The following is a 27,616-nucleotide window of genomic DNA, read 5'->3' as shown; positions in this document are numbered from 1 at the left end:
GTCAAGTTGGTTCCGACTCATAGCAACACCGTGTACAACAGAGTGAAACATCGACTCGTCCTGCGCCATTCGCACAACTGCTGCTATGTCTGAGCCCATTGTTGCAGCCACTGTGCCAATCCATTTTGCTGAGAGACTTCCTCTTTTTCACTGACCCTGTACTTTACCAAGCATGATGTCCTTCTCCAGGGACTGGTCCCTCCTGATAACATGTCCAAAGTATGTGAGATGAAGTCTCACCGTCCTTGCTCCTAAGGAGCATTGGGGCTGTACTTCTTCCAAGACAGATTTGTTCATTCTTCTGGCATATCTCCATCATACATCTGTGAAATTCAAGGCAAAGAGAGGTAAAGTAACCTGCCAAAGTCACACAGCAATAAATTGCAAAATCCAGATGCACACCCAGGCTGCCAAGTTACAGAGTCTATGCTCGTAACTGTTCCCTTATGTAACCCCTCTGGGACTGATTTATGAAACATCACTTATTTACTAATCAACTATCAGTACCAAAACCAAAAACCAGTTGCCGTCAGGTTGAGTCTGACTCATGGCAGCCCCATGTTTTGCAGAGTAGAACTGTACCCCATGGGGTTTTCAAGGCTGTGACCTGGAAACAGATTGCCAGGGCTTTCTTCCAACGTGCCTCTAGGTAGTTTCATATTGCCAACCTTCCTGGTAGCAGTTGAGAACTTAACAATTTGCACCACCCAGGGACTCTCCAATGACCAGTACCCAATGGAAAAAGCACAAGCTGGAACTGAGAATGAGATCATTTGGGATCCTGTCTCTCTCACTGCATAGCTTCATGCTGTCTCAGCCAGAACTTGCAGACCACTTACGTTTTTGGGTGACACTGAGCCAGTCACCTTTCTATGGACTTTTATGTCCTCATCCTTGAATTGAGAAGAATGAAATCTGCCCTACCTACCTGACAAGGTTATAAGGAGAATGAAAGAGATGATACATGTGAAAATGATTTTTTAACTTATTTTTGAAAAGGTAATGCACGCTTATGGTGAAAGGCCAAACAATACAAAGTGCTAGACTGTAAAAATGCAACCTCCCTCCCACTCTGATCCCCCAGGTTCCTAGAGGCTACTGTTATTTGTTGTGTATCTTTTCAGAGATATTCAGTGGATACACAAGCATGTATGCATATGTCCATTTCCCTTTTCTCTTTTTACATAACTGGTGGCATACTACCACTGTTCTGACATCACTTTTTCAGTTACAATGTAACTTGGAGATGGTTCTGTATGTGCTTATAAATCTGCCTCACTTTTTAAAAAGGCTGTTAATATTCCACTTGTAGATTTGCCAAAATTTATTTTATCAGTATTCCTTTTTATGGACATTTAGTTTGTTTCTGATCTTTTACTTTTGAAACAATGCAATACATATCCTTGGGCATATTTTGTGAACGTGTTTTCGAAAATCATTTTTAAGATATTATGGCATATACAAAGAACCCTGGTGGTGCAAAGTTCAAGTGCGTGGCTGCTAACCAAAAAGTTGGCGTTTCAGAAGGTGGCTCTGTGGGAGAAAAGACCTGGCAATCTGCCCTGTAAAGACTGCTGTAGCCTAAGACCCTACCGGGCAGTTCCACTCTGTCCTACAGTGTCGCTATGAGTCAGAATCAACTTGATGGCACACAACAACATGACATACTGTCCTATGACAAATGCATAACGTATTATTCTGTTTAAGAAAAGGAACAAAAAGTACTACTTTCTGTCACAGTCACATTATTGCAGATTTGCCTGTTCTCAGGGTACCTAGGAGAAACTCATATTCATTCTTGATAACTCTACTGATTTTACCACGTGACGCAACTCTTCCAAACCTTTATTTTTCCATTGACAATAAAGGAACAAGAACAACAAAACAGTCACATATTTTATTTTTTTCAATCTTTATACCTCCAGAGGAGCTAAAAGACCTGGGTTTGACCCCCATGCTCTCATTTACAAACTATGGGGCCATAGTGTTCAAGGGCATGAGCTCTTGGGGAAGACAGTCTGAATTTCAGTCCTGACTTTACCGGTTTCTAGAAATAGAGCCATAAATATTACTTAACCTTCATGCCTCAGTTTTCTCATCTGTAAAATGGAAATAATAATAATAGTATCTACTCATATGATTTTTTTCATTAACTTTTATTGAGCTTCAAGTGAACGTTTACAAATCAAGTCAAACCGTCACATGTAAGTTTATATACACTTTACTCCGTACTCCCACTTGCTCTCCCCCTAATGAGTCAGCCCTTCCACTCTCTCGAGACAATTTTGCCAGCTTCCAACTCTCTCTATCCTCCCATCCCCCCTCCAGACAGCAGATGCCAACACAGTCGCAAGTGTCCACCTGATACAAATAGCTCACTCTTCATCAGCATCTCTCTCCTATCCACTGTCCAGTTCCATTCATATCTGATGAGTTCTCTTCGGGAATGGTTCCTGTCCTGGGCCAACAGAAGGTTTGGGGACCATGAGCACCAGGATTCCTCCAGTCTCAGTCAGACCATTAAGTATGGTCTTTTTATGAGAACTTGGGGTCTGCATCCCACTGATCTTCTGCTCCCTCAGGGGTTCTCTGTTATGCTCCCTGTCAGGGCAGTCATCGGTTGTGGCCGGGCACCAACTAGTTCTTCTGGTCTCAGGATGATGTAGGTCTCTGGTTCATGTGGCCCTTTCTGTCTCTTGGGCTCTTAGTTATCCTGTGACCTTGGTGTTCTTCATTCTCCTTTGATCTAGGTGGGTTGAGACCCATTGATGCATCTTAGATGGCTGCTTGTTAGCATTTAAGACCCCAGACGCCACATTTCAAAGTGGGATGCAGAATGTTTTCATAATAGAGTTTATTATGCCAATTGACTTAGAAGTCCCCTTAAGCCATGGTCCCCAAAGCCCCGCCCTTGCTCCACTGACCTTTGAAGCATTCAGTTTATCCCGGAAACTTCTTTGCTTTTGGTCCAGTCCAGTTGAGCTGACCTTCCATGTATTGAGTATTGTCCTTCCCTTCACCTAAAGCAGTTCTTATCTACTAACTAATCAGTAAAAAACCCTCTCCCACCCTCCCTCCCGCCCCCCCAGTAACCACAAAAGTATGTGTTCTTCTCAGTTAATACTATTTCTCAAGATCTTATAATAGTGGTCTTATACAATATTTGTCCTTTTGTCTCTGACTAATTTCGCTCAGCATAATGCCTTCCAGGTTCCTCCACGTTATGAAATGTTTCACAGATTCGTCACTGTTCTTTATTGATGCGTAGTATTCCATTGTGTGAATATACCACAATTTATTTAACAATTCATCCGTTGATGGACACCTTGGTTGCTTCCAGCTTTTTGCTATTGTAAACAGAGCTGCAATAAACATGGGTGTGCATATACCTGTTTGTGTCAAGGCTCTTATTTCTCTAGGGTATATTCCAAGGAGTGCGATTTCTGGGTTTTATGGTAGTTCTATTTCTAACTGTTTAAGATAATGCCAGATAGATTTCCAAAGTGGTTGTACCATTTTACATTCCCACCAGCAGTGTATAAGAGTTCCAGTCTCTCTGCAGCCTCTCCAGCATTTATTATTTTGTGTGTTTTGGATTAATGCCAGCCTTGTTGGAGTGAGATGGAATCTCATCGTACTTTTAATTTGCATTTCTCTAATGGCTAATGATCGAGAGCATTTTCTCATGTATCTGTTAGCTGCCTGAATATCTTCTTTAGTGAAGTGCGTGTTCATATCCTTTGCCCACTTCTTTATTGGGTTGTTTGTCTTTTTGTGGTTGAGTTTTGACAGAATCATATAGATTTTAGAGATCAGGTGCTAGTCGGAGATGTCATAGCTGAAAATTCTTTCCCAGTCTGTAGGTGGTCTTTTTACTCTTTTGGTGAAGTCTTTAGATGAGCATAGGTGTTTGATTTTTAGGAGCTCCCAGTTATCTGGTTTCTCTTCATCATTTTTGGTAATGTTTTGTACTCTGTTTATGCCTTGTATTAGGGCTCCTAAAGTTGTCTCTTTTTTTTCTTCCATGATCTTTATCGTTTCAGTCTTTATGTTTAGGTCTTTGATCCACTTGTAGTTAGTTTTTGTGCATGGTGTGAGGTATGGGTCCTGTTTCATTTTTTTGCAAATGGATATCCAGTTATGCCAGCACCATTTGTTAAAAAGACTATCTTTTCCCCAATTTACTGACACTGGGCCTTTGTCAAATATCAGCTGCTCATATGTGGATGGATTTATATCTGGGTTCTGAATTCTGTTCCATTGGTCTATGTGTCTGTTGTTGTACCAGTACCAGGCTGTTTTGACTACTGTGGCTGTATAATAGGTTCTAAAATCAGGTAGAGTGAGGCCTCCCACTTTCTTCTTCTTTTTCAGTAATGCTTTGCTTATCCAAGGCTTCTTTCCCTTCCATATGAAGTTGGTGATTTGTTTCTCTGTGACATTAAAAAATGTCATTGGAATTTGGATCGGAAGTACATTGTATGTATAGATGACTTTTGGTAGAATAGACATTTTTACTATGTTAAGTCTCCCTATCCATGAGCAAGGTATGTTTTTCCACTTAGGTAGGTCCTTTTTATTTTCTTGTAGTAGTACTTTGTAGTTTTCTTTGTATAGGTCTTTTACATCTTTGGTAAGATTTATTCCTAAGTATTTTATCTTCTTGGGGGCTACTGTGAATGGTATTGATTTGGTGATTTCCTCTTCGATGTTCTTTTTGTTGATGTAGAGGAATCCAAGTGATTTTTGTATGTTTATCTTATAACCCGAGACTCTGCCAAACTCTTCTATTAGTTTCAGTAGTTTTCTGGAGGATTCCTTAGGGTTTTCTGTGTATAAGACCATGTCATCTGCAAATAGAGATAATTTTACTTCCTCCTTGCCAATCTGGATGCGGTTTATTTCTTTGTCTAGCCTAATTGCTCTGGCTAGGACCTCTAGCACAATGTTGAATAAGAGCGGCGATAGAGGGCATCCTTGTCTGGTTCCCATTCTCAAGGGAAATGCTTTCAGGCTCTCTCCATTTAGAGTGATGTTGGCTGTTGGCTTTGTGTAAAAGAAAAGATGCCCTTTATTATGTTGAGGAATTTTCCTTCAATTCCTATTTTGCTGAGAGTTTTTATCATAAATGGGTGTTGGACCTTGTCAAATGCCTTTTCTGCATCAATTGATAAGATCATGTGGTTTTTGTCTTTTGTTTTATTTATATGGTGGATTACATTAATGGTTTTTCTAATATTAAACCAGCCTTGCATACCTGGTATAAATCCCACTTGGTCATGGTGGATTAATCTTTTGATATGTTGTTGAATTCTATTGGCTAGAATTTTGTTGAGGATTTTTGCATCTATGTTCATGAGGGATATAGGTCTGTAATTTTCTTTTTTTTGTGGTGTCGTTACCTGGTTTTGGTATCAGGGAAATGGTGCCTTCATAGAATGAGTTACGTAGTATTCCGTCATTTTCTATGCTTTGAAACACATTTAGCAGTAGTGGAGTGTTAACTCTTCTCTGAAAGTTTGGTAGAACTCTGCAGTAAAGCCATCCGGGCCAGGGCTTTTTTTTGTTGGGAGTTTTTGATTACCGTTTCAATCTCTTTTTTTGTTATGGGTCTATTTAGTTGTTCTACTTCTGATTGTGTTAGTTTAGGTAGGTAGTGTTTTTCCAGGAATTCATCCATTTCTTCTAGGTTTGCAAATTTGTTAGAGTACAATTTTTCGTAATAATCTGATATGATTCTTTTAATTTCAGTTGGGTCTGTTGTGATGTGGCCCTTCTCGTTTCTTATTCGGGTTATTTGTTTCCTTTCCTGTATTTCTTTAGTCAGTCTAGCCAATGGTTTATCAATTTTGTTAATTTTTTCAAAGAACCAGCTTTTGGCTTTGTTAATTCTTTCAGTTGTTTTTCTGTTCTCTAATTCATTTAGTTCAGCTCTAATTTTTATTATTTGTTTTCTTCTGGTGCCTGATGGATTCTTTTGTTGCTCACTTTCTATTTGTTCAAGTTGTAGGGACAGTTCTCTGATTTGGGCTCTTTCTTCTTTTTGTATGTGTGCATTTATCGATATAAATTGGCCTCTGAGCACTGCTTTTGCTGTGTCCCAGAGGTTTTGATAGGAAGTGTTTTCATTCTCGTTGCATTCTATGAATTTCTTTATTCCCTCCTTAATGTCTTCTATAACCCAGACTTTTTTCAGGAGGGTATTGTTCAGTTTCCAAGTATTTGATTTCTTTTCCCTGATTTTTTTGTTATTGATTTCCACTTTTATGGCCTTGTGGTCTGAGAAGATGCTTTGTAATACTTCGATGTTTTGGATTCTGCAAAGGTTTGTTTTATGACCTAATATGTGGTCTATTCTAGAGAATGTTCCATGTGCGCTAGAATACTCATATGATTTTTATGAGGTTGAAGTGAGATCATCTGTTAATGCACCCAGTGTAGTCATTGGCATGTTGTTTTTAGCTACTGTCATGTCAGCACCCACCTCCTGGCAACTCCATGCCCAACAGGGCAAAACCAGACCCTTGTGATCCATAGGGTTTTCGCTGGCTGATTTGTGAAAGTAGACCCCCAGCCCTTTCTTTCTAGTCCCTCTTAGTCTGGAAGCTCCACTGAAACCTCTTCAGCATCAAAGCACCAAGAAAGTCTCCACTGACAGATGGTGGCTGCGCATGCAGTACATTGCCTGGGAATGGAACCCAAGTCTCCCACATGGAAGGCTGAGCGTTCTACCACTGAAACACCAATATATAGAAAGAGTTTAAACAGTGTCAGCTCTTAGTACTATTATGTGATTCTTCATAGATTCATTTTCCTCATTTGTAAAACCAGAGGCTTGGATTAGATAACCCATAGATTCTATAACCAGGAACAAATACATATGTTTTTATATACAAGGCATATCAGGTGGTGAAAATTTTATGAGAAAAATAAAGCAGGGTAAAGAGTTAGTGACAGGGGAAGGAGCCGTGGTGGTACAATTTTTAAGTGCTTGGTTCCTAACCAAAAGGTTGGTGGTTCGAACCTACCAGTGGCTCCAGTAGAGAAAAGACCTGACAATCTGCTTCTATAAAGATAACAGCCTAGGAAATCATACAAAGCAGTTCTACTCTGTCCTATAGGGTCACTATGAGTTGGAATTGACTCAGTTCACACACAGCAACACAGACTTTACAACTAGGAAATGAAGTGGTCTTTTCTCCATTTTGCCAATGAGTAAAGTGAGGCAAGGCATGTTAGAATGACTAGCTGAGGTTCACAGAATGAGAAAGTAGTAGCCTCAGATGAGAATGGGTGAGTTCTATTTTGAAGTGACAGGCCTGCTGGGCTTGTCTGAACTCCAGACCACACTGTGACTCCTGCCACAGGTCTCACACTAGCAGTGTGTTGGAGCCACCATGTACCGGCTCATACAGACTAGTGGGAGCAAATTGTTAAATTTTCAGAAAGATGGGGAGTCAAGTGGTAAACACAGCCATTATTAAGACTAAATTTTATAAATTTGCAATCAAATAAATTACACTGAAAATGAATAAATACTTAAATGCATCACTTTCTGATTATTTTACTACATTTTACTGTTATCTGTAACAGGATATTTACATCAACTGTATCTTTATGTTGTTAAACTATATACCCATTTGCTATTGTGCATCTCTTTCTAATTCCTCATTAGTGATGTCTGTTTAAAATCTCATAGTTACCCTATAGGACAGAGTACAACTGCCCCACAGAGTTTCCAAGGCTGTAATCTTAAAAGAAGCAGACTGTCAACAGATGGGTTCAAACCACCAAACTTTTGGTTAGCAGCCTAGCACTTAACCACTGTGCCACAAGGGGTCCTTGACGTCAGATTCCCGAATAGGTCCCGAAGGGTCCAGTTTTGCTCGAGGCAATTCTCACTCATAGCTACGCTATAGGACATAATGTTGACGTTAGGCTAGTAGCTTGAAATCAGCCTGAGTGGGAACATTTATACAACAGAAATCGGCAAACACTAAGTATCAGTCCCTCCCTCCCCTTCGAAGCTGGTTGCCATACATTTACCAGCCCTCTACTAGTTCAAACCAGCTTGGGCAATCAAGTTTCTTGGAAGAAACTTCTTGTTTCTCATAAACAGAAGCATGCATGGTTATCATCTCATTGCATGTGAATCAGCGCCCTGTGAAGAAATTGTGTATTAGATATGACCCTCTTACCCTCTGTTTCCTCAACCAAAATAAAATAAGTAATTCTGAGGGCTTGGCCCACAGCCAAAGACCTCTAGTGTTCAGTTCTTCATTCCCTTTGTGCAAGAGCTAATTATAGTGAGGGAAGCGCCAAGCAACAGTCTTTTGTGTTCAGGGTGAAATACTGGCTTAGTCACCCTTGCGTTCCATTTCATTTTTGACAAATTCCTATTTTCCATACTTTGTACATTCCACATTCTGATTATTATTGGATGTTTGCAGCCGTTTCTTCTCATTTTCAGTGGTGCCACATCAGTAAATGAAGGTCCCAAAAGCTTTACTCCAACCACATCATTAAGGTGGACTCTACTTTGAGGAGGCAGCTCTTCCCCATTTGTACTTTGAGCGCCTTCCAACCTGAGGGGCTCATCTTCCAGCACTGTATCAGACAATGTTCTGCTGCTACTTATAAGGTGTTCACTGGCCAATTTTTTCATTTGTTTGTGGATTTCTTTTGTTTTTTATAGATTTTGTTTTTATAGAGACTTTGTTTTTCTTCTTTATTTTGATGAGTAGGTGTGTTAACTTTCTTTGTGGTTACCCTGAAATTTACCTGTATCTCCCTTGGTTTGAACCAGTCTATTATTACTTGGTATCGCCTTGCCTTCCTCTCCATTAGAAAGTCCCATAACTACACTGTTTATTCCCTTTTTTTATTGGTCTGATGTTGTTGTCATTTACAGATTAACCTCTCTGGTTCCCCATTGCAATTCTTTTGGTTTTGGATAGTCCTTGAGAGTTCATTTCCTACATTGGTATCTGGCTGGTACAACCTTGCTTCCTAGATTCAGGCTGTGGTCTGCTGTTGTTTGTTCTCAGACCAAAAGACTCTCTTTAATAATTCTTTTAGGTTTGGTTTGGTTTTTACATATTCCCTTAATTTCTGTTTATCTGGAAATGTCCTAATTTTACCATCATATTTGAATGAAAGTTTTACATGGCATATTATTCATGGTTGGCAATGTTTTTCTTATATATATCATCCCATTGCCTTCTTGCCTGCATGGTTTCTGCCAGTTAATCAGAGCTTAGTTTTATTGTTTCTCCTCTGTATAGGACTTTTTGTTTTTCTCGAGCTGCTTGCAGGATTTTGTCTTTGGTTTTAGAGAGTGTGATTATGATATCTTTGGCGTTTTTCTTTTGAGGTTTATCCCAAATGGGGTTCGCTGAGCTTCTTGGATGGTCAGCTTTTCCTCAGTCACGATATTAGGGAAGCTTTCTGTCAGTAATTCTTCAATAATCTTCTCTGTGTTTTCTCTCCCTGTTCTAGAGCTCCAATCACTTATAAATTTTTGCTTTTGATTGTATCCTACATAATTCTTAGGGTTTCCTCATTTTTCTTAGTTCTTTTTTCAGGTTTTTCCTCAAACAGGGGTGCATCCAAGTGTTTGTCTTTGATTTCTCTGATCCTGTCTTCCATCATTTCAAACCTGCTCCTCAGTACTTCTATGACTCTTTCCATTTCTGAAATCTTGTTGCTTACCTTTTGGGTTTCTAATTGTTGTTGTTTTTGTATGATTTCTAGTTGTGAATTTATTTGGGCATTTTTTTCCTATATTATTTTCCTGAATTCTTCCATTTTTTGGTCTGTATTTTCCATGAATTTGTCTGCCTTTTCCAAAAATTTGTCTATTTTTTCTTCATTTTTGTCTGCTTTTTGCTTCAACTCTTGGATAGCTCTGAATATTAGAGATTTGAATTTCCTGTTAGGTAGTTCTATGCCTTTTCTTCTACTGGAAAGTCATCTGATGTTTTATTTTGGCTGTGTACTGGAACCAACCTCTCTTGCTTTTTAATATGTTTTGATATTGTCTGCTATCTTCGGGACATTCAGTAGTTATTTTCTTTGTTTCTTGATCGTAGATTTGTTTGCTGGGTCCTGGCTTTTTGTTTTATTTGGTTATGTCTGAGCAGGTGGGCTGTGCATTCTTTGTTGTTTGCTCATCTGTAGTCATGATACTTTTCAACTCCTTGTCAAATGGGTAGGGCCAGTCACTCAGCTATGGTGCAGCAGGACAGGCCCAGCTGAAGGGGAGGGGCTGGGATGGGTTGTTTGTGGCACTTACTAGGGCCAACAGGGCAGACCAGGAATCAGTGCCAGGCAGGTTCTGGTAGGCCATGACTGTGTTGCTCGAAGGTGTGATGCTCAATGCATGGGGCAGGTAGGCAGGAAAGAGGGGGGAGGTTGTGATGTATGGAGCAAGTGTTGGTATGGGAAAGAGGAGAGAGAGACATGAGCCAAAAAGAAACAAAGGGAAAAAAAAGCACTCCCCCCCCCCAAAAAAAAAGAGTTCAAAAGGAGCTTGCCATTGGAGTGGAGAGATGAGAACCCAGAAATGGAAAAAGCAAAAAGGAAAACAACAAAAAAAAAAAAAAAATGGAAAAAGAAAAAAATAATAACTAGACAAAAATTTGGAAAGAAAAAAAGAAAAGAAAAGCCCCCAGGGGTTCCACCATCGTGGCTGTGAAGACTGGGGAAGCCTCCCAGGTTGCAAAGTATAGCCTGCCTAGATGGGGTATAGATGTCACACCAGATATTCAGGAGACTGGCAAAGAGAGTAAGTATACACAGATGAGAACTGAGAAATGAAGAAAGACAGAAAGGGAAAAAGAGAGAAGGAAAAAAAAAAAAAAGGAAAAGAAATGCCCACAGATCCCACCTACTTGGCTGTGCAGATTGGAGGAGTAGCTCCTAGGCCGTGCAGTGCAGTCCGGCTAGAAGGGGGCCCCAAGTGCAAAAAGAGAAAGAAAACAAACAAACAAACAAACAAAACAGAACAGAACAAAGCAGAACAAAGCAAAACAAAACAAAAAGCCCCAGAGATCCCACCAGCATTGTGTTACAGGCTGGGGGAGTGGATCCCCAGTTGAGTGGGGCTTCACAGCCTTTCAAGAAGAAGCAAGGATGGCACATGGAGCCAGGTGTTCCAGAGAAAGGAGGGGGAGGTGATGGGAGGCTCAGAAGAAATGAAAAGAGTTGGAAAGAAGCTACAATAGCTCAGGGATCTGGCCAGTGTGGGTGGGGCCAATTCAAACCGCCCAGGGCAGAAGCAGTTTCCTCCTGGCCGGTAGACCATGGCTGGTGGGAAGCAGAGGAGGCCCAAGGGGTAGGGGAAGAAGGGTGGGGGCTAGAAAAGCATATATCACTCATTACCAGGTGCTCTGTCTCCTGCTGGGAACTTTGTGAAGCTACTTTCCTGTACTCCCTGTCCACCAATCTGCCATGTGGGTGAGGTGAATCCAAGTGGCACCAACTCTGCACCACCTGGCTGTGGAGCCACCACAGCCAGCCAGAAAGCTTAGAGGTAGAGGAGCAGGAAGAGAATGGGGGTAGGAAAGCATGTATCGCTGGTTACTGGGTGCTGTCTCCTGATGGGAGCTCCGTGAAGCTGCTTTCCCATGTTCCCTATCAGCCGATCTCTGACAGGAGTCCAAGATGGTGAATCCATGCTGCCTTAGCTGATAGAGAACCTCGGCAGGTATCTCTCCTCGCTCTCAGTCCTCTGTTAGTTTCTTATTCCACTTGGTGTTTGGCTGAGTTCTTTGTCCCTTCTTTTGACACTTCAGGTTCCAGGAATGACATTTGTCTTTGTTTTACTTAGTTTTACTTAGATCTTTGCTCTGGAGGGATGGCATGGTGCTTCTGTCTATGGCACCATGATGGCTTGAAGTGACTGGCCAATTTTTTTAGAAGTAGATCATCAGGTCCTTCTTCCCAGCCTGTCTTAGTCTGGAAGCTCCACTGAAACCTGTCCACCATGAGTGGCCTTGCTGGTATGTGAAATGCTGGTGGCATAGCTTCCAGTATCACAGCAACACACAGACCACCACAGTATGACAAAATGACAGACAAGTGGTGGAACATCATGATAAATGGAGAAAACACTGAAGTTGTCAAGGATTTCATTTTACTTGGGTCCACAACCAACACCCATGGAAACAGCAGTCAAGAAATCAAACAACATGTTGCATTGGGAAAATCTGCTTCAGAAGACCTCTTTAAAGTGTTAACAAACAAAGATGTCACTTTGGAGACCCAAGTCATGGTATTTTCTGTCACCTCATATGAATACAAAAGCTGGACAATAAACAAGGAAGACCAAAGAAAAATTGATTCCTTTGAATTATGGTGTTGGTGAAGAATATTGAACATTCCATGGAATATTCTTGGAAGAAGTACAGCCAGAATGCTCCTTTGAAGCAAGGATGGTGAGACTTTGTCTCACATACTTTGGACTTGTCATCAGGAGAAACCAGTCCCTGGAGAAGGATATGCTTGGTAAAGTAGAAGGTCAGTGAAAAAGGGGAAGACCCTCAATGAGATGGATTGACATAGTGGCTGCCACAACGGATTCAAATATAGCAATGATTGTGAGAATGGCACAGGACCAGGCAGTGTTTTGTTCTGTTGTACACAGCGTCACTATGAGTTGGAACCAACTGGACAGCACCTAACAACAACAGCCACCTGTGAAAGCATGAAGGCTCTATACTTCTTAGTTCAGTGAACAAAAATTCCAATCTGATGACGTGTGATTATTTTTCTTTTTTCCAATGAATCAGACTTTAAGAGGTTCAGCTTTCTTCTACCTGTTCCCATGCCAGTTAGCATATTTTGTGTTTTTCAGTCTGAACTGACTCACCAATAGTTTTAGGGGCATGTTGGTTCAAATGGTTAATTCTGATAACATCAGAAGGAGCTGACAGCTATGCTTTGCAAACTAGTTGATAAAAAAAAAAATTTTTTTTTTTTTTATAGTACAGCATAAATTAGAGTTTGTTTTTGTTTAGGGAGAAACCAACCCACTCTTAAAACAGAGATCTGAGCCCTGGACTTAGGAAGGGAATCTTTTCTCTCCAGGTTTCTGGGGCAAAGCTAGGGCAGCGAGCCAACCTGACCAAAGGTTCAATGCCAAGCCCTATAGGCCCACAGCACTCCAGAGTGGTTTGAGCTTCTCAGTGGACTACCATTGGATATAGTTATTAAATAACTACCAAGACTAATGACCATAAACACTGGCAGATTCTGGTGCCCACCAAACCATAATTTTTTAAAAAAAACAAACCAGTTGCCTTCTAATCAGTTCCAACTCATGGTGACCCCATGTGTGTCAGAGTAGAACTGTACCCGTATTGTTTTCAATGGTTATGACCTTTTGGAAGATCTCCAGTCCTTTCTTCCTTGAGGCACCTCTGGGTGAATTCGAGCTGCCAATCTTTTGTTTAGTAGTCAAGCGCTTAACTGTTTGTACCACCCAGGGACTCCCCTCCAAACCATAGACAATTCAAAATAAAATTTGCCAAATAATACAACACCTACGTGGAGTGCCCTGGTGGCATAGTGGTTAAGTGCTACGGCCGCTAACCAAAGGGCTGGCAGTTCAAATCCACCAGGTGCTCCTTGGAAACTCTATGGGGCGGTTCTACTCTGTCCTATAGGGTCGCTATGAGTAGGAATCGACTTGATGGCACTGGGTTTGGTTTTTTTTTTTTGGTTATATGGAGTTCAAGGTGGTATCTTGGATGGGTGTATGGACTGTAGAGCCAGACTGCCTGAGTTTGGACCCTGGCTTCCCCACTTATCAGTTTTATGACTTTGGGAAAATTGCTTAATCTCTGTGTCCCTTTTTTTTTCTTCTGTAGAAGAGGTATAATAGTACCTGTGGCAATCTGCTTCCATAAAGATTACACCCTTGGAAACCCTATGGGGCAGCTCGATTCTGTCCTATAGGGTCACTGTGAATTGAAATTGCCTTGAAGGCAATGGGTTTTTTGTTTTTTTTTTTTACCCTCACAATGTTGTTGTGAGAATTAGATATGTTAAAATTGTAATATGTTTAGGGAAGCGCCTGGCACACAGTAAAAAAAAAAACCACAAGTTGCACCAAGTCATTTCGGCTCATGGCGACCCCATGCGTGTCAGAGTCGAACTGTGGTCCATAAGGGTTTCAGTGGCTGGTTTTTCTGAAGTAGATCACCAGGACTTTCTTCTTGAACCAGAAATTGGAGTACTTTTTAGTAATTTTTATTGTGCTTTAAGTGAAAGTTTACAAATCAAGTCAGTCTGTCACACATAAGCTTATATACACCTTACTCCATACTCCCACTTACTGTCCACCCAGTGAGTCAGCCCGCTCCCTCCTTCCAGTCTCTCCTTTCGTGACAATTTTGCCAGTCTCTAACCCTCTCTACCCTTCTATCTCCACTCCAGACAGGAGATGCCAACACAGTCTCAAGTGTCCACCTGATACAAGTAGCTCACTCTTCGTCAGCATCTATCTCCAACCCACTGTCCAGTCCCTTCCATGTCTGATAAGCTGTCTTCTGGAATGGTTCCTGTCCTGGGCCAACAGGAGGTTTGGGGACCATGACTGCCGGGATTCCTCTAGTCTCAGTCAGACCATTAAGTATGGTCTTTTTATGAGAACTTGGGGTATGCATCCCACTGATCTCCTGTTCCCTCAGGGGTTCTCTGTTGTGCTCCCTGTCAGGGCAGTCATCGGTTGTGGCCGGGCACCAACTAGTTCTTCTGGTCTCAGGATGATGTAAGTCTCTGGTTCATGTGGCCCTTTCTGTCTCTTGGGCTCTTAGTTATACTGTGACCTTGGTGTTCTTCATTCTCCTTTGCTCCAGGTGGGTTGAGACCCATTGATGCATCTTAGATGGCCGCTTGTTAGCATTTAAGACCCCAGACGCCACATTTCAAAGTGGGATGCAGAACGTTTTCGTAATAGAGTTTATTATGCCAATTGACTTAGAAGTCCCCTTAAGCCATGGTCCCCAAACCCCCGCCCTTGCTCCTCTGACCTTTGAAGCATTCAGTTTATCCCGGAAACTTCTTTGCTTTTGGTCCAGTACAGTTGAGCTCACCTTCCGTGCATTGAGTATTGTCCTTCCCCTCACCTAAAGTAGTTCTTATCTACTAACTAATCAGTAAATAACCCTCTCCCACCCTCCCTCCCTCCCCGCCTCGTAACCACAAAAGTATGTGTTCTTCTCAGTTTATACTATTTCTCAAGATCTCATAATACTGTTCTTATACAATATTTGTCTTTTGCATCTGATTAATTTCACTCAGCATAATGCCTTCCAGGTTCCTCCATGTTATGAAATGTTTCACAGATTCGTTACTGTTCTTTATCGATGCGTAGTATTGTGTGAATATACCATAATTTATTTAACCATTCATCCATTGATGGACACCTTGTTTGCTTCCAGCTTTTTGCTATTGTAAACAGTGCTGCAATAAACATGGGTGTGCATGTATCTGTTCGTGTAAAGGCTCTTATTTCTCTAGGGTATATTCCAAGGAGTGGGATTTCTGGGTTTTAAGAAAACGCTAGATAGATTTCCAAAGTGGTTGTACCATTTTACATTCCCACCAGCAGTGTATAAGAGTTCCAATCTGTCCGCAGCCTCTCCAACATTTATTATTTTGTGTTTTTTGGATTAATGCCAGCCTTGTTGGCGTGAGATGGAATCTCATCGTACTTTTAATTTGCATTTCTCTAATGGCTAATGATCGAGAGCATTTTCTCATGTATCTGTTAGCTGCCTGAATATCTTCTTTAGTGAAGTGCGTGTTCATATCCTTTGCCCACTTCTTTATTGGGTTGTTTGTCTTTTTGTGGTTGAGTTTTGACAGAATCATATAGATTTTAGAGATCAGGCGCTAGTCGGAGATGTCATAGCTGAAAATTCTTTCCCAGTCTGTAGGTGGTCTTTTTACTCTTTTGGTGAAGTCTTTAGATGAGCATAGGTGTTTGATTTTTAGGAGCTCCCGGTTATCTGGTTTCTCTTCGTCATTTTTGGTAATGTTTTGTATTCTGTTTATGCCTTGTATTAGGGCTCCTAACGTTGTCTCTTTTTTTTCTTCCATGATCTTTATCGTTTCAGTCTTTATGTTTAGGTCTTTGATCCACTTGGAGATAGTTTTTGTGCATGGTGTGAGGTATCGGTCTTGTTTCATTTTTTTGCAAATGGATATCCAGTTATGCCAGCACCCTTTGTTAAAAAGACTATCTTTTGCCCAATTTACTGACACTGGGCCTTTGTCAAATATCAGCTGCTCGTATGTGGATGGATTTATATCTGGGTTCTGAATTCTGTTCCATTGGTCTATGTGCCTGTTGTTGTACCAGTACTAGGCTGTTTTGACTACTGTGGCTGTATAATATGTTCTAGAATCAGGTAGAGTGAGGCCTCCCACTTTCTTCTTCTGTTTCAGTAATGCTTTACTTACCTGAGGCTTCTTTCCCTTCCATATGAAGTTGGTGATTTGTTTCTCTGTCACATTAAAAAATGACATTGGAATTTGGATCGGAAGTGCATTGTATGCATAGATGGCTTTTGGTAGAATAGACATTTTTACTATGTTAAGTCTTCCTATTCATGAGTAGGTCCTTTTTAGTTTCTCGCACGAGTACTTTGTAGTTTTCTTTGTATAGGTCTTTTACATCTTTGGTAAGATTTATTCCTAAGTATTTTATCTTCTTGGGGGCTACTGTGAATGGTATTGATTTGGTGACTTCCTCTTCGATGTTCTTTTTGTTGATGTAGAGGAATCCAAGTGATTTTTGTATGTTTATCTTATAACCCGAGACTCTGCCAAACTCTTCTATTAGTTTCAGTAGTTTTCTGGAGGATTCCTTAGGGTTTTCTGTGTATAAGATCATATCATCTGCAAATAGAGATAATTTTACTTCCTCCTTGCCAATCCGGATGCCCTTTATTTCTTTGTCTAGCCTAATTGCTCTGGCTAGGACCTCTAGCACAATGTTGAATAAGAGCGGTGATAAAGGGCATCCTTGTCTGGTTCCCATTCTCAAGGGAAATGCTTTCAGGCTCTCTCCATTTAGGGTGATGCTGGCTGTTGGCTTTGTATAGATGCCCTTTATTATGTTGAGGAATTTTCCTTCAATTCCTATTTTGCTGAGAGTTTTTATCATGAATGGGTGTTGGACTTTGTCAGATGCCTTTTCTGCATCAATTGATAAGATCATGTGGTTTTTGTCTTTTGTTTCATTTACATGGTGGATTACATTAACGGTTTTTCTAATATTAAACCAGCCTTGCATAAGAATATGGCTGGTATAAATCCCAGTTGGTCGTGGTGGATTATTTTTTTAATATGTTGTTGAATTCTATTGGCTAGAATTTTGTTGAGGACTTTTGCATCTATGTTCATGAGGGATATAGGTCTGTAATTTTCTTTTTTTTGTGGTGTCTTTACCTGGTTTTGGTATCAGGGAGATGGTGGCTTCATAGAATGAGTTACGTAGTATTCCATCATTTTCTATGCTTTGAAATAACTTTAATAGTAGTGGGGTGTTAACTCTTCTCTGAAAGGTTGGTAGAATTCTGCAGTGAAGCCGTCCCGGCCAGGGCTTTTTTTTGTTGGGAGTTTTTTGATTACCGTTTCAATCTCTTTTTTTGTTATGGGTCTATTTAGTTGTTCTACTTCTGATTGTGTTAGTTTAGGTAGGTAGTGTTTTTCCAGGAATTCATCCATTTCTTCTAGGTTTGCAAATTCGTTAGAGTACAATTTTTCGTAATAATCTGATATGATTCTTTTAATTTCAGTTGGGTCTGTTGTGATGTGGCCCATCTCGTTTCTTATTCGGGTTATTTGTTTCCTTTCCTGTATTTCTTTAGTCAGTCTGGCCAATGGTTTATCAATTTTGTTAATTTTTTCAAAGAACCAGCTTTTGGCTTTGTTAATTCTTTCAGTTGTTTTTCTGTTCTCTAATTCATTTAGTTCAGCTCTAATTTTTATTATTTGTTTTCTTCTGGTGCCTGATGGATTCTTTTGTTGCTCACTTTCTATTTGTTCAAGTTGTAGGGATAGTTCTCTGATTTGGGCTCTTTCTTCTTTTTGTATGTGTGCATTTATCGATATAAATTGGCCTCTGAGCACTGCTTTTGCTGTGTCCCAGAGGTTTTGATACGAAGTGTTTTCATTCTCGTTGCATTCTATGAATTTCTTTATTCCCTCCTTAATGTCTTCTATAACGCAGTCTTTTTTGAGCAGGGTATTGTTCAGTTTCCAAGTATTTGATTTCTTTTCCCTGATTTTTCTGTTATTGATTTCCACTTTATGGCCTTGTGCTCTGAGAAGATGCTTTGTAATATTTCGATGTTTTGGATTCTGCAAAGGTTTGTTTTATGACTAATATGTGGTCTATTCTAGAGAATGTTCCATGTGCGGCTTGAAAAAAAAGTATACTTTGCAGCAGTTGGGTGGAGTGTTCTATATAAGTCTATGAGGTCAAGTTGGTTGATTGTAGCAATTAGGTCTTCCGTGTCTCTATTGAGCTTCTTACTGGAAGTCCTGTCCTTCTCTAAAAGTGGTGTGTTGAAGTCTACTATAATTGTGGAGGTGTCTATCTCACTTTTCAGTTCTGTTAAAATTTGTTTTATATATCTTGCAGCCCTGTCATTGGGTGCATAAATATTTAATATGGTTATATCTTCCTGGTCAATTGTCCCTTTAATCATTATGTAGTGTCCTTCTTTATCCTTTGTGGTAGATTTAACTTTAAAGTCTCTTTTGTCAGAAATTAATATTGCTACTCCTGCTCTTTTTTGCCTGTTGTTTGCTTGATATATTTTTTTCCATCCTTTGAGTTTTAGTTTGTTTGTGTCTCTAAGTCTAAGGTGTGTCTCTTGTAGGCAGCATATAGACGGATTGTGTTTCTTTATCCAGTCTGAGACTGTCTGTCAAATTTGAGTACTTTTACAGAGGTTTATAGCTTTCTGTTTCTTCCCTGGGAGGTCTGCAAGATGGAAAAACATCTGTAATTCAATTTTGATCTTAATTGTTTAAAAATAAAATTTCTATTCCCGTCTAAGTGGGTAGCTTACTTTTGAACCTTCAGTCAATTTTATTGGTCCATGAAATACTGTTTGCGAGTTTGTGCCTTGAGCAGTTTGTTCTTATGCCACTATCTTAGTTATCTAGTGCTGCTATAACAGAAATACCACAAGTGGGTGGCTTTAACATACAGAAATTTATTTTCTAACAGTTTAGGAGGCTAGAAGTCTAAATTCAGGGTGCTAGCTCTAGGGGAAGGCTTTCTTTCTCTGTCAGCTCTGGGGGAAGGTCCTTGTTTCTTCTACTTCTTCCTGGTTCATTGGTGATCTCCATGTGTCTTGGCATCAATCTTCCCCCATCTCCGCTTGCTGGCTTGCTTGTTTAATCTCTTTTATATCTCAAAAGTCATTGATTCAAGACACACCCTACAATAATCCTACCTCATTAACGTAACAAAGACAACCCATTCCCAAATAGGATTATAACCACAAGCGTTGAGGTTAGGATTTACAAGCATAGAGTTTAGGATTTGGGAGACACAGTTCAATCCATAGCATTGACATAACTGTAATCTATAAAATGATAATGAGAATTACCAAGGAATTTGTCTGTATGTTAATCAACTACAGTATAAAACTAGAAAGTACATTTTCAAGAATAGCCTCAAGATTTGTTTTTAATATAAATATACAAAGAAAAAGCTGCTAAAATCGTTTCTTAGACAAGGAATATATAAAATTAAGTATGTGTCCCAATTCCTATTCTGATAAAGTAATGGCTAACAATTATCGAATCCCTGAGCCATGCAAATAGTTAGCATTCGACAACTGACTGAAATGTTGGTGGTTCAAACCCACCCAGAGGCACTTCAGAAGAATGGCCTGGAGATTTGCTTCTGAAAGTTCACAGCCTTGAAAACCCTATGGAGTGCAATTCTACTCTGCACACATTGGGTCAGCATGAGTTGAAATTGACTTGATGGCAACTGGTTTGGCTTCTTTTTTGTTTGTTTTAACAATTATTGAGACCTTGCACAGATATTACGCTTAGTGTTTTATATGCATAATTTCATTTGACTTATTCATTCATTCATCAAATATTGAGCACCCACTTGTGCCAGACACCATTCTGGACACTGGAGTAATGGCAAGGCACAAAATCGAGAAAATCCCTGATCTTATGAAAATGGCTGTGTAATAGTCAGGTGGTGATAAGTGCTATAAATCAAACAAGGCTAAAGGTGGGAGGGGTGAAGGATGCCTTTGAATGGCTATGCTGTTAATTTATAATACGGTGATCAGAGAAATGTTTTCTGATAGGATGACAGTAGTTATCTGGGGGAAATTATTTTTAGGTAGAGGATACAACATACAGTAGGAACTTGCTCAGCATTTAACTTTGTAAGATAGATACTAATCTGTAGATAAGGAAACTGAGGCTCAGGACATTGTTATTATTTTATATGTCCAGGTCACATAAACAATAAGGGACACAGCCAGAACTTGACCTCAGATCCATGCCTTACTCTCCCAGATACCATTAGCTTTACTCATCCTAACCAAAAGGGCTACTCTTAAAAGATTGGCAGAGCAGAGGAGTACAAGGAATTAACTGGTGCTGCTGTTAGCTCTATAATTTACTGTAGCCTTAGGCAAGCCACTGACACTTAACTTGCTGTTCTCCAGAACCTATAAAATGGGGTTCAGGTAATTAACAACTCAGAACAACTCTTGTAAGAACTAATTAGCTACTGCTTACAAAATATGTTTAATAAGAGTGTCTTCACTCTGACCATCATATTTTCCTCTAAATTTATAGTGAGATAATGGTACACAAGTCATAGGATTCTGGAATTATAAAGCGGAAGAGGCTTGGCATGATCAAAATGACACTCTAGATACCCCTATCTCTACCCATTCCTGACTTCCACGCTTTGTCCTCCCAGACTTTCCTCCATTGCCAAAACCAATTACAGTACCCAGTTACTAGAGCCAGAAGCCTGGGAGCCATCCTTAACACCTCCTTTTCCTTTACCACATATGTTCCCAAGTCTTGCCCATTGTACCTGCAAAATCCATCTCTTCTCTCCATCTTCATTGCCACCTCTCTATTTTAGTGCACTCTGCTAGCTTACATGGATGATCGCAGTAATTGGCTAATTATCCCCCCCTTTTTTTTTCCAGCTTGCTCCTCTCCAATGCATTTGCCACACAAAAGCCAGAGTGACATATGAAAACAGAAATCACAACGTATCATTTCCCTGCATAAAACCATCAGTGCCCACCTATTGCAGAAAAAGGAAACCCCAACTCCTTACCATGGCTAAGGTGATCAGCTCATTCCGTTTTTCCCAGGACTTTCCCAATTTTAGCACTAAAAGTCCCATATCCAGGGAAACCCCTCAGTTCCGGACAAACCAGGATGGATCGCCATCCTAACTATGACCTCTAAGCCCTCACTCACTGCCTGCCTTACAGCCTTGTCTCAGGCTCCTGTCCCTTCAATCACTACATCCTGAACACACTGTCCTATGTCAGGTCCTGGTGGAGCGGTGGTTAAAGCGTTTGACTGCTAAGGGAATATCAGAGTTCAAAACCACCAGCCGTCGCTGGGAGAGACTGGTCGCCTGGTGGCTCACGACAGGCAGTCAGGTAGAAGAAATCCCCTCGGCATCCCATGGTTCTGGGTTTTCTAACAAGGAACACACATGTACCCGAGTCTACATGACAGTGTAGGTGTGTCTGTTGGGGGCACAGACAGGCAGAGCGTAAACCCTGCCCACCTTCCTGGAATGCTTATTTGACTTGACACCAAGATTTGTTGTCAGGGGGTCGAGAGAACCTATTATTTTATACTGAAAACAACATAGAGAATGGGAAAGTGCAGAAGAGAACTTTTTAGGATGATAAAAATGATTTTTGCCTGATCATGGTGGTGGTTACATATGTGTATAAATTTGCCAAAACTCATCAAAAGATAAACTTAAAATGGGTACATTTTATCATCTGTAAATTATATCTCAATAAAGGTGATTTTTAAAGGTGATTTACAAAACAACAACAACAAAAAAAAACCCACCAGCGGCTCCACAGAAGAAAGATGTGGTAGCCTGCCTCTGTAAAGATGTAAACAGCCTTGGAAACCCTATGGGGTTGCAATGAGTCAGAATCAACCAGCCTGCAGTGGGTTTGGTTTGGGTTTGATTTTCAGCCTCAAGGCCTTGATTGTTGTACTTGCCTTTCCCTTTTCCTAGAATACCCTTCCCCTGACTAAATGTCTCCCATTCTTTGTGGCTCAACTTTACAGGCCCAGAAAGGCCTGACTTGTTAACTCAATAGTTCCATCTGCTATTCTTCATTTTAACATCCTGCTACAGTATTCCCTTTCTAGAACTTAGCAGAGTCTTGATTTATTTCCCATTTACCTGTTTACTGTCTATTTCCTACCACTAGAATACAAGAGACCAGGGACCTAGTCTGCCATGTTCATTTCCATATTCCCAGTGCATAGCATCTGTAAAGTGCTTAGAAAGTATTTATTGAGTTGACTCTTCATTCTTGATCCTCATCCCCACTAGACAATAGGCAGACCCAGACTCCATAGGAACAGAGATTAAGGCCTAAAAACACCAGAACATCTGGTTAACCCAGGTCCTTTCACCTCCCCTCCCAACTGGTAACTGAACTTGACCTCAAAATGACCTCAAAGAAATTTTGTTTATCTAGAGGCTCAGAGAGGTTAAAGGATTTGCTCTAAGTTACAGTTTACATTTAACAACAGTTTACATTTAACATCCAAACATCAGTTTACATTTAACATCCAAAAAAAAAAAAAAAAAACCAAACCCATTGCTATTGAGTTGATTCCGACTCATAGTGACCCTATAGGACAGAGTAGACCTACCCATAGGGTTTCCAAGGCTGTAAACTTCACCAAAGCAGACTGCTACGTCTTTCTCCTGCAGAGCAGCTGGTGGGTTCAAACCACCAACCTTTTGGTTAGCAGCTGAGTGCTTTAACACTGCACTACCAGGGCCCCTTACATTTAACATAGCAAAAAACCCAAACCTGTTGCCATAAAGTCGATTATGACTCATAATGATCCTGTAAGACAGAGTAGAACTGCCCCGTAGGGTTTTCAAGGCTGTAAATCTTTACAGAAGTAGACTGCCACATCTTTCTCCCATGAAAAGGTTGGTGGGTTCAAACCACAGAACTTTTGGTTAGCAGCCCAGTGCTTAACTACTGCATCATTGGCTAAAATCCATATTTCCTGATTCCCTGAAAACTGAGTTTTACTTTCAAAGGATCTTAGAGTAAGGAGAAATCTCCAAAATCCATTTGATCTGACCTCTTCAAACAGGACCCTACCATTATCTCCACTTAAATGAAAAGACATCTGAGCCCAGGGAAATGAATGACTTCTCCAAGGTCACGCAACTATTAAAAGGAAAGGAAAGGACTTTTTGTTCTCATACTACACTATCTCTAGTTTTTAGCCTTTTTTATTCTGGGCTTCATGTAACAGTGCAATCCAGTACATTTTCCATATTGAACTGCTAAGCAAATGGTACCACAAAAGTAAAAAAAGAAGAGTAAGGTGCAGAGATACCTCAAGAGTGACAAATTTTTATGTTAACATATACACTGCTTTTGTTTCCAAGTCATTAATTCATTCAACAAATATTTGAGGTCCTACTTGAGTTGGTGTTGTTGTTAATTGCCTGTCGAGTTGGCCTGATTCATGGGGAACCCACGTACAATATGATTGGGCTGTAGATTGCCAGGTCTTTTTTCCTAGTCTGTCTTAGTCTGGAAGCTCTGCTGAAGCTTGTTCAGTATCATAGCAACACACAAGCCTCCACTGATGGACAGGGGTGATGGCTGGGAATGAGGCGCATTGGCCAGGAGCTGAACCTTGGTCTCTCACATGGAAGTCAAGAATTCTACCACTGAACGACCCCAGCACCCTCTTTTTTCCCCTTCAGCAAGTTCCTACTATGTGTCATGAATTCTTATGGACACTGGGGATACAGCGATGAATAAAACAGACCAATTCTCTCTGCCCTCAAAGAGCTTACATTCTAGTGTGGGAGACAGGCAATAAATGAACAAATATGTATATTTTTATATACAAAGCATATCAGATGGTGACAGTGCTATGAAGAAAAACAAAGCAGGGCAAAAAGGTAGTGACAAGCAGAGAGCACTGTTGCTTAAAATAAGATGGCTATGGAAAGACACTCTGGTAAGATGGCACTTGAGGCTAGAGCTGAGTGAATTAGGGCAGGAGGCCTGGGGGAACAGAAATGCAATGTCCCTGAAGCAGGACAGGGTTTGGTGTATTCAAGGGAGGCCCAGAGGCCCTGTGGTGGAGTGGAAAGAGGCGGAAAGAGGAGGAAAAAGTCAGATCCTGATGGAAACTGCTCTTAAAAATGTCTCCTTTTTAAACTGGCATGTCTTTATGAAGTCTAATATTTACAAAGCCTGGCCTTGGAAAGAAGAATTCAATAAGTGTGTCCATGTGTGTGTTTCAACATATCAACAAGAGCTACAGGATTTGATTTTTTACTCCCAACTGCCTGCTCCTGTTAGAATGTTAGTCTAAATCCATTCAGCTCTGCTAGTTTGAGAATCAGTGGCGCTTGTAGCTAAAAAACAAGGCCAGGGAATACATCTCAATGGAGCAGAAACTGGGGGCCACTCCCACGGATCAGGATTACTGCAGAAACTCCAGCTATTGTTCAGCCAATAGTTTCAGGCTGGTTTCTAAAAATAAGTAAGAAGTTGAGTCATCCCTTCCTGAGTCAGAGGGAGCTTTATTCTTGTTTCGCCCTGTGGCTATTGATTGGTTGGCACATTACTTAGCAATGGTATGGGGGCCTCTCTCCTCCCGTCCTCGTCCTTGGTGGTGAGACAGTGAGGGAGGAAGGCCAACTGTCCCTGAAGTCAGGCTAGGTCAAATCCTGCCCCTCTTCCCAGGTTATGAGACAGCTTTAACCAATTTGTTTAGTTTCTTTGAGTCTCGTTTTCCTCCTTTGTGGAAGGCGCATTAGCGCTGTATTAGTTTCCTACTGCTACGTAACAAATTACCACAAATCTAAAGGATTGAAACAACTCCCATTTATTACCTCACAGTTCTGTAGATTAGAAGTCCCAGATGGCATAACTGGGTTCTCTGCTCAGAGCCTTACGAGGCTGAAATCGAAGTAACAGTTGGCTGCGTTGTCGTCTATGGTTCTGCATCCTCTTCCAAGCTCATTTCTGTTATTGATCACATTATGTTTCTTGCAGTTGTAGGACTGAGATTCCCTTTCCCATATGATCACTCACATTTCCTAGCAAATGTAGCAACAGAAATAATTAGGGGTGTTCTTATTCATAGTCACAGCCATGATAGTGCAGGTGAGCGGACCTCTGGAGACCAGGTGCCTTTAAGGCAAAGGCTAACCAAATCCAGCCTCTGTCCCATTCTCTGTGGTAACAGGCTAGCTGTCACTGTAACACCAAAAAGACTTTCCGAAGACAGAGATTCAGTTAAGACAAAAAGGACAAAGATTCACCTGAGACCAGAAAGGTCTTCCACAGACAAGCAATATACCTTCTGCTCTGGGTGCTTCCTGTGAATCCCCTAAGATCCACATGCTATGTAAATGGTGGAGCACTTGCTGTTTTTGTACAAGAACATCTGATCCTTTTATTCTGAAGATAGCTCTTTACAGGTACAAAAGAGCCCTTTGTATTGAGAAGCCAGGCCAGCCAAAACACCAAATTACCCAAGAATTGCCAGTCAACAGTGAGCACAGTCAACTAGGAAAATGTTGTACTCTGTGACTATCTGCATTCAGCAATATGGCTCCTCGAAGACGGCTGTTCTTGGCTGAGAAGTATCATGTGTCCCTGCCCGGGAAGAACCTGTGGCTATCAGTGCATTAAGCTAGTGAAAGAGGTTTTTCTTCCTTTGACTAATATTCCAAACTACTCATTTTTGGTAATAGTATAAAAAAAAAAAAAATAGTATACTTTATATTATTCACATAATTAATAGCACGCAGTACTGTAAAAGTGATCTTATGTACCAGAATAGGAACAATTCTGTTTTGGCACATAATTAGAAGAGACAGATGCCGCAAGCCCAGATAAAAATCCACTTCCCTAAAAGTAATAAGGTTTGAATTATGGATCTTACTAGTGGAATTATATATAGCTGTGGTTTAGATCTTTTTGTTCCTTAGTCTTATTGGTAAGGCTTATCAGTTTTTGAAAAATTTGTCTTTGCGCTGAGAGTTCATATACTCGTTTTGAATCTTAATCCAGGTTGGTTGGAAGTTTGATAAAACTTTAAATCTAGTCTTTTTTTCTTTTCTAGGTAAGATTTTCTTCAGATTCCAGTTGTCACTCAATAACACTGAACTCTCCCTACCATCCTTTTTTTTTTTCCCCATGACAACTGCATCTAATTCATGAGGACTGATGTCATGTCACTTGTGTGGGGGCGGGGGGAAATAATTTGGTACTTAGTGTAGGTTTGCTTTTCCCTAATTTGCATGTCAAAAAACAGGTGAATGAACTCTCCATTTGATCTCGAACATACTCTGTAGGGATGATTCCACAGATGTAAAAAATTCTACCCGGCAACCTGGATATCTTTGATATGTAACTCCGTGCTGACTGGAACATCAAAATAAGCAGCTAGCTAAGAAGAAGTACTTCAATCTACCAGTGGGTATTCTTACCAGTTGCTGTTGAGTAGACCCAGACTCATGGTGACTTCATGGGTGTCAGAGTGGAACTGGGCTCCAAAGGGTTTTCAGTGGCTGATTTTTCAGACGTAGATCGCCCGGCCTTCCTGGTGAACTCAAACCTCCAACCTTTCAGTAACCAACTGAGTAAGTTAAGTGTTTACATTCCCCAGGGACTCCTGGGTGTTCTTAGGAAGTGGGAAATTCCTGGGTCAGTGCTTATTTGGGTGTCCAAGCTAAGCATCAACTCTGAGTTATCAAAATTGAATAATGCTACCTACCTTACAAGTTGTCCGGCCTGGAGTGATTCTTGTACTGTTGACCAATGGCAGTTTGTAAATCCTACAGAGAAAGAGAGAAGTATAGTGTGATCTTCAGGAAGCACTATAGAATTTGGATAAGTTTTTGACCACGACGAGCTTGTGGGAAGATGTAACTTTTTGAGTGAGTTGACTCCTGTTGATTTGAGGGTGATTTCCAGAGAAGGTGACAGCTATGCGTTATTAGGAGTCAACACCTACAGCAGATGGGAGATGGGTGTACTAGCAAGAAAAAGGAATCTGGGTATGGTACCTACACTTTCCACTACACATACAATGTTGTGGGGGACTTCGGGCTTGCTATAAAAATGCTGGTCAAGATGCATCTCCTACCCTCCCCATCCAATTAAATTGTTTCTACTAAGTACCTCCTATAAAGAAATTCTAGATCTAATTCTGGCCAAATATGTCCATTTTCCTAATGTGTGTCTGAAGTCTAATTTTGTTCAAAGGAAAGCATCTGATAAATTACACTGTCCCTGGCATTTCCATCTCTCAGATGGTGGCTAAAAAA

The 27,616-nt window shown here is 40.6% G+C and overlaps 1 long non-coding RNA gene across 1 annotated transcript; it reads right to left on the bottom strand.

The window, feature by feature from the left end:
• On the bottom strand, positions 1-26,909 carry LOC126077461 (uncharacterized). The gene is made up of 3 exons (XR_007517751.1): positions 26,777-26,909; positions 25,172-25,378; positions 1-323 (listed from the first exon to the last, which is right to left on the bottom strand). It is a non-coding gene; the product is annotated as an uncharacterized LOC126077461 (long non-coding RNA).
• Positions 26,910-27,616: the final 707 nt, after the last annotated feature.

The sequence above is a fragment of the Elephas maximus genome, chromosome 5 (assembly GCF_024166365.1).
Source record: "Elephas maximus indicus isolate mEleMax1 chromosome 5, mEleMax1 primary haplotype, whole genome shotgun sequence".
Lineage (NCBI taxonomy): Eukaryota > Metazoa > Chordata > Mammalia > Proboscidea > Elephantidae > Elephas > Elephas maximus.
This window is presented reverse-complemented; position numbering and strand designations above follow the sequence as displayed.